The sequence below is a fragment of the Gymnogyps californianus genome, chromosome 1 (genome assembly GCF_018139145.2).
Source record: "Gymnogyps californianus isolate 813 chromosome 1, ASM1813914v2, whole genome shotgun sequence".
Taxonomy (NCBI): Eukaryota; Metazoa; Chordata; class Aves; order Accipitriformes; family Cathartidae; genus Gymnogyps; species Gymnogyps californianus.
This window is the reverse complement of record NC_059471.1, coordinates 133,694,796-133,708,631: the sequence shown is the minus strand read 5'-3', so window position 1 is coordinate 133,708,631 and position 13,836 is coordinate 133,694,796.

The window sequence follows — 13,836 nt, the reverse complement described above, 5'->3', positions numbered from 1 at the left end:
CTTAATCTTACCAAATCACTGCGTAACTAGTTTCAGCTCTTCTTTTAATGTACTGTTCTGCTTTCTGGTGTCCGTTTTTGTGCTGATGAATCTTGATACTGAAGGTATCTGTAAAGTAGCCATCCTTTTGCTGGCAAGGGGAGAGAGATTATTATTGCAAGCAAAGTTCAGAACTCTGCAAGTAGCCAATACAAGCAATAGTTGGACTTAATAAAAGGAACAGTGAGAGAGGAAGGGAGGAAAATAATTTCTTGGACTACAGAGCATTAAAGAAATTAAAAGGGATTTGGTCTGAGTCTGGGGAGAGAAACCTGCTATTTTCTGTTACTATTTCATGTAGTGAAACTTCATGCTCCATTTTCTTTTTACACCTGTGCAAGAGAGCATGTCATTCTTTTATGTGTCTTGATCTGAGGTAAAGCTTTCTTACTAAATTATTCTTGTGGCAGAATGTTTTCACATGGGCACACCACTTCAGTATGAGCTGATCTTATTTCTATATCGTACTGGCCTCCTGTGCCAGCTTTGCTTTTTAGAATGGGTGGGTACTCATTTATTGCTGAACAGATCTCGCTTCATCCACAGCAGTTTGGGAGAGTGTCTGTCTTCATTCCAGGTACAAACTTTTGTTTTTAAGTTAAAATCTGCAGAAACAATACAGCTTTATTTTTTAATAGATGTCCCAGTACCCTCACATCCAAGCTAGATGTGAGATACATAATGTACCAGCTGGAGTTAGTGACTTAAATTCCAGGAGTACATTGGATGCCAGTTCAGCTGGCGGTTTGAGGACAACTGTCATCGGTTTTTAAACCATTATCAGCACACAAGATTGTAGCAGGAAGGCTAAAGTGAGTTTGTGCAGTCTGCATAGGTGGAGATCAATTTCAGGAAGAAGACTCTTCAGTAATTGGTGTGCTTCTCAGTGGCCTATACAGACTGTACATCTGATGAGCACGTCAGTCTTAAAATTCCTTTGACCTATATGTCCATCAATGTTGTAACTATGATTATTATTATTATTAGGCACTGTCCAAAACAGCAGACTCCCAGAGCAGCATAGGTCTGCTCCAGTATAGCTGGACTCTTCACAAGTCACCAAAAAATTGTGGGGACTGACACATGGAATACTTTGTAATGTGTTTGCTTCTCCCATGCTTCTCTTGCTTTTCTTCACTGACACAACCCTGCAGAGTTAGTGAGGGAGTTTAGAGGCATAATCTCTGAGCAACCAAAATAAGAATATGGTTGCTTGGCTGCTTTTTTGTTGTTGTTGTTTTTGTTTAACAGAGACAGAATCCACTCACATTGCTGATGAATTCACTGACTTGATTTCTGTCATTTACAGAGTAGAAAAGCCTATGTCAGCAAGCCATGCTAGAGGTAAAATGTTTTTTTGGTTTTTTGGGTTTTTTTTTTTGTTTTTGTTTTTTTTTCCAAAAAACATATATTGCATAGCAAATGGGCTGGGGGACCCTGGCCCGGACCCTGGGGCCCCCTAGTCACCGGCTAGTCCAGCTTAAAGTTTGCTGGTGAATATGCCTGTGCACCCCAGGCACACCAGAGCTGAGGAAGACACAGACTCTGCCCGCACAGCTGGCACCAGGCACATGGGCAGTGACCCATGGTCCCGCTCCAGTGGTGCTGAGCTCCTTGCTCACCTCGCTAATGCTGTCCCCCCAACAGCTGGCTTTGGGAACAGACGCTGTTCCTGCCCCAGTGGCTGGGGGTTCAAGACCCCCACTGGCTCCAGTAGCTGTCACCACAGGCCAGGGGTACCCACCCCCCCGTCTGACCCAGGAGCTGGCACCAAATTCCCCTCACGCACAGGCACAGGTCTCACCAGTAGCTGGCACCCAGTCCTTGCACCACAGGTTCACAGGGGACAGACAGTGAGCACATGCAGAGAGATGCTTAAGGAAAAGATTTAATAAGATATAAGAAGCTAGGACCAGACTGCAGTGATCAGGCAAAGGGCTCGGCCAGACAAGCGTACTGACCAGCCCTGTTCTACAGCCAACCGGCCCCTCTTCCACGTCTTTCTGTCTACCCCACTTTGTTCCCTCCTGCTCCCCCTTCCCCTGTGCATCCCCTGCCCCATGGGTCTGTACAGCTCTGTTCATTCCCGCACCACTCACAGTCCGGGGTCCCCTGGTATGCAACATTATCAGTTGCAAAGTCCAGGCTGATCTTCGTGGAAGTGGCACCTGTGGTTTCTTGATAGCCCATCAGTTAGTGTGAGTGGTGAGGTTTGTTTCTTGCCGTTGTCTCCATGTTTGTTTTGTCAGGTCTGTGTCTTGGTGTATTTTGTTTCTGGTTTCCACCTTCTCCCCTTAGTTTGCCAACTGACAGGTCCCCAGTCAGATAACCTCACTGGAATAAACTTTCTCACACTCTCACGTGCCCTTATCAATTGATGTGACTGACCAGGTTTGGTTCTCATCACTGCCTCCATTATCATGTCAGTCAGGTTTGTGTGCCCATATGTGCTTGTTCATGGCTTCCTCCTTTTCTTATTGTCTCTGTTGCACTGGAAAAGGTCCTTGACCAGATACCCTTAAAGGAGCAGACACTCTTCTTCCACATACCCTTACAGATAATTGTGCCACATACATAACATCCTGCAATTCTGGTCCCACATTTGTCCTAACTTGGGGATTTAGTTGGAGAGGTCACATTTCATTCCTATGGTAATGAATGCACATAGTAGAATGGTTTGCACTGAGTTTTCATCCTGATGCCTGGGCAAGAGGCAGCCAAGGTGAACACAAAGACTGGAAGCTTGCAAGTTCTTGTGAGTGGATCTTTTAATTTTAAAGGGCCCACTTGAATGTACAGAAGTAGGAGAGTATTGGGTGTATAGTGGAATAAGCAAGAAAAAAATTGCAGTGTAATGAAGAGAGGGTGTACAGTATGGGAAAAGGATAAAGAAAATAAACCCTGCCCATTCAGGTATTAATCAGTTCCATGGAATACCATAAAATGAGTTTCTCTTCCTTGTGTGCTTTGAGCTGTTACGCGTTTGATACTGCTGTCATGTTAAGGATGGCAAACCAGCTGGTCCTGGCTGTTTGCACACTTACTTGCAGACATTTAAAGATTAATTTACAGCTACTACTTTTAGAGTCCTTTGCAAAAGAGATTGTGACTCCACTGCTAGAAACAACAGTCTTAAGCTATGCTCTTCTCAGCTATTGACTTCATTAACTAGAAATGTCATTAATTAATTTATTTATATTTTGCCTGCCTATTGCCTTAGAATGTCTTTGAGGTTTTTTTGTTTCCGTATTTTCCTTTTTAGAAAAACATATTTTGCAATTAGAGAGGGATGAAAGAATAAGGATAAGGATAAATGTATCGGCATTTGGGGAAGCTGCTTGGTCCATGTGCTGAGAGTGTGCCTATCAGGATGGCAGATAGTGGAAATGTCGACGTGTTTCCTATCTGAAACCAAGACCATTTAGATCAATTTCATGTTTCAGTCTGCTAGCCAATAAATGCCAAATTTTACTTAAAGGGAACGAAATCATATTGACACCAAAAGGAACAACTGTAAATGTTTCTTCTCTTTACTCAGGTTCTCTACTGATATGGTTTTCTTCCCTCTGACTAATAAAGCAATGTAATATGTAAACCAATAACAGGTGGTGAGTATCTGACTCATGTCCTGGTTTCATGAACACTATAAGGCAACATAAGGCCTTAGCCTGCTCACCTCCCTCTTTCTGTTCCCATGCTCTGCTTGCATTCATCTTGTCATAAAGTGAACCAGACGAAAGATCTGGATCTTTGTTAAAAACTAATTTGGAGTGGGAAAGATGGTTCAGCTTAGTTACAGTGCCATTCAGTTTTCTTTTCTGGTCTATAACACTACTGCATAAATAATATATGGCTCCAGTATAGCGCTATACTGTTGACAAGACACAAAGGAAAATGGGAGAAGAATGTCAGGAAAAAATGTAACAGGAAAGACAGACCCGTGTCTTTGGAAGTAGCTCCAATTTGTGGTGCATTGTGCATGAAACAATGTCAGCTGTAATGAAAATCTGCCACCTCAGACTTTGTCAGAAGGCCATCAGGCTAAAGCAGGCAGAAGAGACTTGAAGGGCAACAGCTGTACTCATCTGTGAGTACGTGACTACTGTTGTAGTCACAGTAGTATTTTTTAATTTAAAGAAGGAGTCCTTAAGAGAAGGATCACCTAATTACCTAAAACATACATAGAGAAAGACCACATTAGCTGCAATAGCCTTGTATAGGGCTTAAGGCATAGGAATTGGAGCTGTAGTTATAAAATGCGCTGGTCCTTCAACCTACTTATTCACCTTTCTATGCCTCACTTCCCGTTTCATCTCTTCTTTTATGTTCACAACGCATATGGAGTGCAGCTTGCAGCTGAGCTTGACTAGCACCCCCAGATGCCCTGATGCAGTTTATTGTATTAAGTGATGTGTTTAGGTTACAGACCTGGTGGTGACCAAGTAGCTAGTACATGTAATTTTTTTCCAGTCAATATCTACCTTTGATCCAGTGAAGGTTGTCCAAGAAAGTAATCCCAACTGAGAACAGTTGATGCAAATTAGGAGGATTTCAAAGGAGGATTGGATATTGGATACACAGTGCTATTATCTATGTATTAACCAGGGGGATTACTTTTAAAAGACTTTTTTCTATAAAAAGGCTGGCTGACACAAATACTTTTATCATAGATTTTGTGTTAACACAGCTGTTGAGAATACCATATCCCTGACAAAGCACTGTCAACTAATTACTGGATGTATATGAAAGTGACTTAAATAGCAGCTCCAGACTGAATTTTTTTAATGTTTTTATTTTTTTTTTTAGTATAGGAAATATGACCCAAAGCAATGGGATAAGACAAGGACAAGAGATGCAAAACCTCGGGAAAAAAGATAAATGGGAGAAAAATGGTTACATAAGTGAAATAGTGCATGTGTGTCCATGTATACTGGGGCTGGGGGGTGGAAGCAAGAAGGGGAGAGAACATAAAAATATTACTGCTTTAAATCTGTCCTTCAAAATTTTTAAACTCGGTTTTCATGTTGATGGTCTTCCTGAATGTTCAGCAACCTTATGTATTCCCAGTGGGACAGAGTATTCGATGGAGAGTCAGGGGACCTGTAGTCAAATTTTCATCTCTTTTGGCACTTTGTGATGAGGGCAGACTTACAGAAGTGGTACATAAATGATACAGAACTGTCAGAAATGAGAGACGTAGCTACAGCACCTCTTCTAAGCACTGTTGTAAGAAGCATGGGAATAGCAAAGTATTGCTGTCTGCTGTAAGCATAACTGGCTTCCCGTGGGGCCAACGTGCTTCCTGGAATATCCCCACACCAGTGACATTGCATACATCTTGTCTTTGCATCTTCCACGACAAGTGTGTGATATCAATTTTACTGTATGTAATTGATCACTCTAGTGTGATGAAAGGAGCAAAAATGTTCTGTTTTATGTTAATGAATCGGAGGAAACTCTTATTGCTCTAGATCTTTCTGGTCTATGAAGCAATTGATTTCTGGACAGGAACTGAGTTCTGTTGTGTGCATACGCTAGATCTCCATTTTTCTTGGCCTTTAGCTGCTATGGTGGTAAATATGACTGATTTCCAATTTCACAATATGAACTTTGTCTCTTTGTAAAAAACAGGTTTCTGACAAGCATGCTCATAAGGTGGTGAGTTTCTAAAAGTTTTCCTTTGATGCACAAAATCCTTCACTGAACAGTATTCAACACTCTATTTATGAGAATTGCATTAGGGAAGAAAATATAGTTCTCTTTATGATAACTATTCATTTAAACTGAAAAGCCCTGAGCGGAAGAGATGCGACTAACAGAGCTTTTAGCTATCAGTGCACTTCAGCTGTTTCTGGACTGGAATCTATGTAATGCTTCATCACAGATTGCCACGTTGTGGACAAAAATACACAGTACCCCCTCAGCATAACTGCAGGGGGAATTTGTAAGGCAGTATATAATTAATGTTGGATTTGATCCAGGATACCTTTCCCTTAGGAGAGTAGATCAAGATTTTTAATGGCAGTATGTTTTTAAGACTGGTTTATCATTTAGCAAACTGTGGAATATTGAGTAAAATTAGAACTGTATCATGGCACAGACTGAGAGAGAAGTCCAGCTACTGTACAGCTGGCTCCACATCCTCGCAATGAAACTTTCCAAAATGGTGTTTTTCTTTTAAAATAAAAATCAAATGCTAATCCTTTTCAGTTTCAGAAATATGAAGAGTGTGGCTGTAAAATGTGATAGGAAAAAAATCAACATGAAGAACTGATTTGAATGTTCCCCTGGGAATGTTGTGGTTTTTAATATTTCAGAAATGGGTTTGCTTAGCCCTGAGGGAAAGGGACTGGAAGACCACGATAAACATCAGCATGCAGAAAGGCTGTACTTCCAGTATTAAGGAGGAAGAAATAGGTCACTGTAGATTAGACAGCTAATTTGGTTTCCTTTAAAGCCACAAGAGGTAGAAAGTGCTGAGCTGCAATCAGGAAGAATGGATACTGTCTTCTGAGGGACAGGGCGAATAAGCAATGTAGATCTTTTCTTGCTTTGTAAACTCTTGATTGACACAAATACACCTGTTAAGTCATGCTTTATTACTGAGCTGATGTTGCCTTACTGAAAAAAGTGCCAGTTTATGCAACAGCTCTAATTAATCATATGCCAATGCTGAGCTACCCATGGTTTAAAACATTTCTAATGCAGGTTATATGGAAGGAAATACTTTTCTTGCTAGTTTTTTTTTATTTATTATACATTATGCCCAAGAACGGTCCATCCCAGCATCCAGAAAGTCAAGCAAAAGTGGCAAGATGCCTGCATGGATGAACAAGGAGCTCCTGACTGAACTCAGACATCAAAAGGAAGCACACGAGAGGTGGCAGCATGGAGAGGTGACCTGGGAGGAATACAGCAACGCTGTCTTGAGCATGCACACACAGGGTTAGGAAAGCCAAAACTAACTTGGAGTTGAATGTGGTGAGGGATTTGAAGGGCAACAAAAAGGGCTTCTAGAGGTATATCAGTAACAACACAAAAAAACCCCAAAACAAAACCAAAACAATTAGGCAAGTGATGGGCCTGTTGCTGAATGGGACAGGGGACCGGGTGACAAAGGACAGGGAAAAGGCTGAGATACTCAATGCCTCAATGGTAAGATCTGCCATCAGAATTCCCAGGGCCCTGAGACAAGTGGCAAAGTCTGGCACAGTGAAGACTTCCCCTCAGTAGAGTCGGATCAGGTGCCTGGTGTAGGGTCCTGTGCCTGGGGTGCTGTGATGGACAGTTATCCGCTCTGCAGGAGGGATAGGCAGGGCAGGCAAGGTGAGGGAGTGGCGCTGTATGTAAGGGAGAGGTTGGATTGTATGGCGCTTACAGTTGGCGATGACACAGTTGAGAGCCTCTGGGTAAGGATGAAGGGGAAAGCAAGTAAAGCAGATGTTGTTGTGGGAGTATACTATCGACCACCCAGCCAGGATGACGACACTGATAATTATTCTACAAGGAATTAAGGGATATCTCTAGATCAACCGCCCTTGTCCTTATGGGTGATTTTAACTTCCCAGATGTCAACTGGGAATAGCATACAGTGGACACAAACAGGTCGAGGAAATTGCTGAAGCACCTTCTTGGTGCAGGTACTAAGGGAGCTGACTAGGACAGGCACACTCCTAGATTTGTTGTTTGTAAACAGAGAAGGTCTCATGGGTGAAGTGGTGATTGGTAGCTGTCTTGGTCACAGTGACCATGAAGTAGCTGAGTTTCAAACCATTGGTGATAGGAGAAAAAACGCCAGCAAAACTTCAGCCCTGGATATGGGGAGAGCAGACTTCGGGCTGCTGAAGAAGCTAGTTAGTAAGGTCCCCTGGAAATGTGCTTTTGAAAGTATTGGGGTCCATGAATGCTGGTCACTTTTTAAGAGCCATCTCTTAAGAGTGCAGGAGCAGGCAATTCCAAAGTGTAGGAAGTCAAGCAAGCGGGGCAGAAGACCAGCTTGGCTAAGCAGGGATCTTATTCTAGAACTTAGGTGAAAAAGGGAAGTGTATGGTCACTGGAAGCAAGGACAGCGACATGGGAGAACTACAGAGACGCTGTTCACCACTGCAGGGAGAAAATTCATGCGGCCAAAGCTCAATTACAGTTCAAGCTGACTAGCACTGTGAAGGACAACAAAAAGGGCTTTTTAAAATATGTTAACAGCAAAAGGAGAATCAGAGATAACATTGGTCTGTTGCTTGATGGGGTCGGTCACCTCACAAATAGGGATGTAGACAAAGCAGAGATGTTTAATGCCTTCTTTGCCTCTCTCTTCAACACCGATGATGGGCCTTGGGAGCCCTGTGTTGGAAGACCGTGACTAGGGGAATGACAAACTCCCAGCCAACCCTGAACTTGTTCAAGACTTGCTGCTCCAGCTGGATGAGCATAAATCTACAGGGCCTGATGGGTTTCATCCCAGGGTACTGAAAGAGCTGGCCAATGTCATCACAGGACCTCTCTCCATTATTTTTCAACAGTCTTGGGAGTCTGGAGAGGTCCCAGTTGACGGGAAGCTGGCAAATGTCCCAGTTTCCAAGAAGGGTAAGAAGGAAGACCCTGGTAATTAGAGGCCTGACAGTCTCACTTCAGTGCCCGGTAAAATTATGGAGAAGGTTATTCTGAGAGTTATTGAAAAACCCTTGAGAGACAACGCAGTCATTGGTCATAGCGAGCATGGCTTCACGAGAGGGAAGTCCTGCTTAACCAACTTAATTTCCTTTTATGACAAAGTCACCCATCTAGTTGACAAAGGGAAGCTAGCAGATGTGGTGGTTTTGGATTTTAGCAAAGCTTTTGATACCGTCTCTCACAGTATCCTTCTGGATAAACTGTCCAGCACGCAGCTAGACAAGTCCATAATACGTTGGGTGAGCAATTGGCTGATGTGTCACGCTCAAAGGGTTATAGTAAATGGGGTTACATCACGCTGGCAGCCAGTCACCAGTGGGGTTCCCCAGGGCTCAATTTTAGGGCCAGTGCTCTTTAATGTTTTTATAAATGATCTGGACACAGGAATTGAATGTACATTAAGTAAGTTTGCCGACGATACTAAACTAGGAGGAGCTGTGGATGCCCTTGAGTGTAGAGAGGCCTTACAGAGAGATGTGGATAGACTCGAGAGCTGGGCCATCACCAACTGTATGAAATTTAACAAGCAGATTCTCCACCTGGGACAGGTAATCTTGGTTATACGTACAAATTGGGGGACGAGAGGCTGGAGAGCAGCCCGTGGAAAGAGATCTGGGGGTTTGGGTTGATGGCAAGTTGAATATGAGTCAACAGTGTGCCCTGGCAGGCAAAAGGGCCAACCGTGTCCTGGGGTGCATCAAGCACAGCATAGCTAGCTGATCGAGGGAGGTGATTGTCCCACTCTACACTGCACTGGTGTGGCCCCACCTCGAGTACTGTGCGCAGTTTTGGGCGCCTCAATGTAAGAAGGACATCAAACTATTAGAGTGTGTCCAGAGGAAGGTGACCAAGATGGTGAAAGGCCTCAAGGGCAAGACTTAGGAGGAGCAGCTGAGGTCACTTGGTTTGTTCGGCTTGGAGAAAGAAGGCTGAGGGGTGACCTCATTGCAGTCTACAGCTTCCTCAAGGGGGCAGCAGAGGGGGAGGTGTGTATCTCCTCTGTCTGGTGACCTGCGATAGGACAGGAGGAAATGGAATGAAGCTGCATCAGGGGAAGTTCAGATTGGACATTAGGAAAAGGTTCTTCACTGAGAGGGTGTCGGTCACTGGAACAGGCTCCCCAGGAAAGTGGTCACGGCACCAAGCCTGTCAGGATTCAAGGAGCATCTGGACGACACTCTTAGTCATATGGTTTAGATTTAGGTAGTCCTGCGAGGAGCAGGGAGTTGGACTCGATGATCCTTATGGGTCCCTTCCAACTCGAGATATTCTGTGATTCTGATTCTATGGAACCTGATGGGATGCATCCCTGAGCAGTGAGGGAGCTGGCCGGTGTCATTGCAAGGCGACTCACAATCAGGAGGAGTGTTTCTGGCAGGTTTGAGGAAGGTGATCCTTCCCCTCTACTCAGCACTCAGACCACATCTGGAGTGTTGTGTGCAGTTCTGGGTTTCCCAGTATGAGACATGACATACTGGAGTGAATCCAGCAAACAGCCACTAAAATGATTAAGGGATTGAAACACCTGAGGAGAGACTGAGAGAACCGGGACTGTTTAGCCTCAAGAAGAGACGGCTCAGGGGGTAATTTTATCAATGTATATAAATACTTGGTTGGGGGGAATAAAGAAGACAAAGCTAGACTCTCCTAAGTACTGCAAAGTGAAAGGACAAGAGGCAATGGACACAAATTGAAATACAGCAAAATCCACCTAAACATAAGAAAAAAATGTTTGTACTGTGTGCATGGTCAAACACAAGAACAGGTTGCCCAGAGAGGTTGTGGAGCCTCCATCTTTGGAGATTTTCAAAATCCAATTGGACAAAGCCCTAGGCAACCTGCTCTAGCTGACTCTGCTGTGAGCAAAGTTTGGAATAGATGACAGCCAGATTAATTCCATGATTAAAGCTTGATTTTTAGAAAAGTCTTACATATTTTTTTGCAGTGTAGCACGATCAAACTTATACTGCTGCAGGTGACATGACCATGAAGACAAACATGTATTTCCTTTACTCTGGCAAGTGAGATGGCTCTAGAGCAGGTCAAGCTGGAAGACCTCCAGTTGCCTAGCTGTCAGTTAATACAATTTCCATTTCATAGCCAATCTGTAAATTTCTTGCATTATGTTTATGACTCCAGTTTCTGTAAATTTTCCTCTGATCCCTGAGCATAGAAAAGGAAAACATGATTTTGAATGTTACTATGAAGTTCCCTCAGGGTGATGCAATTTCATAGGCAATTGAAAGCTGCATTAGTGTAGAAAGCCAAAATAGGCCTGTTACTAACAGCCTAAATGTAGAAGAAAATGACCCCTTGCGTCCCAACAGTATGATCGCTCTCCAGACTGAAATAAACACACATGACCATAAATAAACTGTGAAATACAGCCTGTTTTATTTAAAGGGTGGGGGTTTTATTTTTATATTGCACTTGGCATTTCCTGACTTAAGTGCTGCAAGCTGTCTTCTGCCTACCACCTGTTTCTGTTTGTAGTTCTGGCATTTGTATAATCCAGTGGTAGAGACTATCATCCAGTTTCTAACTCATTTTACATTAAACATAGCAGTCAGAAGGATCCTAGCTCTGGACAGCACGTTTTGCACCCTGGTGTTTTTAAAAAATCTCTTGGTTTTAGTCCTTGAAAAAAATCAAGTGAGTTTGTACCTAGACTTCATAGAGGACAATTTTGGACCCATATAAAAGGGTGGAATTCTTTGAAGTATTCTGTTTACCTCTGTAATTTAAGCCTGTGCTAAGAAGTAGATTTATGCATATGCACCTTTATTCTTGGGCTCTTTTTTCTCTTTGTAGTTAGCATCATAGTCTCTAACATCACAGTATATGAGTTTACTGCTTTCCACTCCACTTACTCCAGGAGGGAGATACGGAAATGGACTTGATTCTGGCTTTTCATGAAGAACAAACTTGTGGCTGCTGAAACTTGTCAGGGTCTTTGTCTCTGCCATCATCAGCTAGGGAACTGAGTGCATATGAAGGTATATGATCAGAAACTGCTGAAAGAAATCACAGCAGTACATGAGCGCAATATTGAAAGCATAATTCTGTTCTGAAACAGGTTTCTTCAAGGCCTTGGAGGCTGAATTTCCACAGTAGTATATAGGAATCCAGTGTTCCAATCCCACCAAATTTCAATGTGATAAATTTACCCTTTAGCTATATGTCAAAGTAGTCCATTCCTTGTGTGGGTCATCTGGGGTTTGACGATTACAGCGAGTGGTTGATAGTCCTCTGAAAGACATACGTAGTTGCTCCTTATTCTTGCTACTCCTCCAGTCGGCGAATACTTTGATCCAAGTGCAATATTCTTCCCAATTTTGCTAAACAGAAAAGGAAAAAAAGATTCATTTTAAAGCAGAGAGCATAAAACGGATAGGTCTCATGGTGCAGGTTTCACCTGTCAGGTAACACTCACTTAGTCAGGACACTCACTTAGTTGGAAATAATAAATACTCAGTTGCTTCTTTTGGCTAATGTGATTAAATCCAGCAGCTCCCACAACTACTGCTCACAAGAAGTAAAAGCAAAGATTTCTTTGTTTGGGAGACCTAGACAAGACAGTTCAATTCAAACTGCAGATTTGACTGAAATTTTCAAACAATACCAGGCTAAATAATTTAAATTGTGAATTATAATAGTTACTGCTAAGCCCTATCTTCTAGTTGACATGTATCTGCAAGGGTACTGCAATGTAGTAGTGGTCCGATGCTGGTAAGTATTGTATGTCTTGCTTCTTACTCCACTTCCTAATGAAGAGCTAGAATCCATAACTTCTTGCTATAAGAGAGAACGAAAACAGAGAGCAATAGCCCATTTCTAGGTGGCTCTGTAAGGCTCTACTCCAAAGCATTCACATATATATGTAAAAACAGACTAGACAAGACCTAGACAACCTCAGTGACCAGCTCTTCTACTATTCCTTAGTAGGCCCCAAAACTTTCTTACAGAAAGTGGAAAGTCTAAACTGCATCATAATAAATGATAAGGAAGAAAATGGAATGATTTGTTGCAACAAGGTGCCTAAGCAGTCCCCAGTTTTAAGTTATATTCTCTGGGGCCTTAACACGTTAACGTTACTGCTAAGTCTGCAAATGCTACTTCAGTGAGCTTTTCTCCCCATGCATGTGACAAACTCTCTTTGCTGTTCTAGAATTTTCCTCAGTCTTACCTAATCCTGAATACAGGATGTTTCTTGGAAATATTTCTGTGTTGTTTCTCACCCCGTCTTCCCTGAATTGTTTTAGTATGGAATGCTGTGGAGCCCTTTAGAATAGTTTTCAACATGATAAGAAGTTAACTTTATATATGCTGTCTTCAGTTTCTCCCCAAGCTTCTGAACTATGTCTAGTACCTTGTGGCTGACAGTGTGCCTTCATTTCCCTGAAAGAATCTTGTAAGAAACATTGTCCACACCTTTAAAACAAATATAATTCCATCTTGTACCCACTATTTTACTAACATAGCAAAAAGTTAAATAGAAAAGTTAGCCTGAGTCAAGTCAGCACGTGCAGAGTATTATAGCTACTCAACATGCTGATGATTTCATGGTAACTACCTGTGTGCCTATGTTAGGCCACAGTACATAGAAGGCAGCTGCCATGGTAAGCAAGTTTCAAATATTTACTTTATAACTGAGCATGGATGTAAGCAGTAACTGTCAAGTAGCACTTTAATGTACTGTAAATCCACACTCAAGCTTGCCTTGTGGAAACTCGTACAAACCTATAGTCAAAGAATTGTAATAATTTGTGAAGTAAAATTTCCCTTTGCAGAAGCCATCCTAGTTAATCTCAGTTACATAATCATCAACTCGGCATTTAATAACTGCTTTAAACTATTACTTGTAGTGCTTTTATAAGTAGATATATCAGGCATACATACCTGTATTCTGCAAACTACCAGCAGGTCTTCCTCACATTCCCCTTTATAGATGCAAGATTTGCTATTTACCAGTGCTCTGGTATTGTAGCTTACTTTAAGGAGATAAGCCTGAAGGGTTACAGGCTGTTCAGGAAAGATGGCGTGGGAAGGCAAGTAGAAGGGCTTGTACACTGTGAAAAGGAGTGCCTTGGGGGCATGGAGCTTTACCTTGGGACAGCTGATGAACCC